Source organism: Varanus komodoensis, unplaced genomic scaffold (assembly GCF_004798865.1).
Source record: "Varanus komodoensis strain SLA01 unplaced genomic scaffold, ASM479886v1 scaffold32, whole genome shotgun sequence".
In the NCBI taxonomy this organism is placed as follows: domain Eukaryota; kingdom Metazoa; phylum Chordata; class Lepidosauria; order Squamata; family Varanidae; genus Varanus; species Varanus komodoensis.
The window spans coordinates 81,463-81,721 of NW_025335798.1; positions in this window are offsets into that span (position 1 = coordinate 81,463).

A 259-nucleotide genomic window follows, 5' to 3' on the forward strand; every position below is an offset into this window, starting at 1 on the left:
GTCACTTTCTCCATTTCAAGGAACCCTTTGCAAAGTGATGGGGCTTTGGGCTCGGCTTGATGGATACAAAACTACCCTTACCTTGCCTTTCATTGAGCTAGGCAAGGTTTCACACAAACCAAGTGCTGAACAAATGACATCTTTTCACAATAGGCAAGGTTAAAAGATGGGAACCTAACATATTAAAACCTTTTCAAACAAAGTGTGTTGGTCAAGGCCCTTTTCACTTCCTTATTCCTCAGACTGTAGATCATTGGGT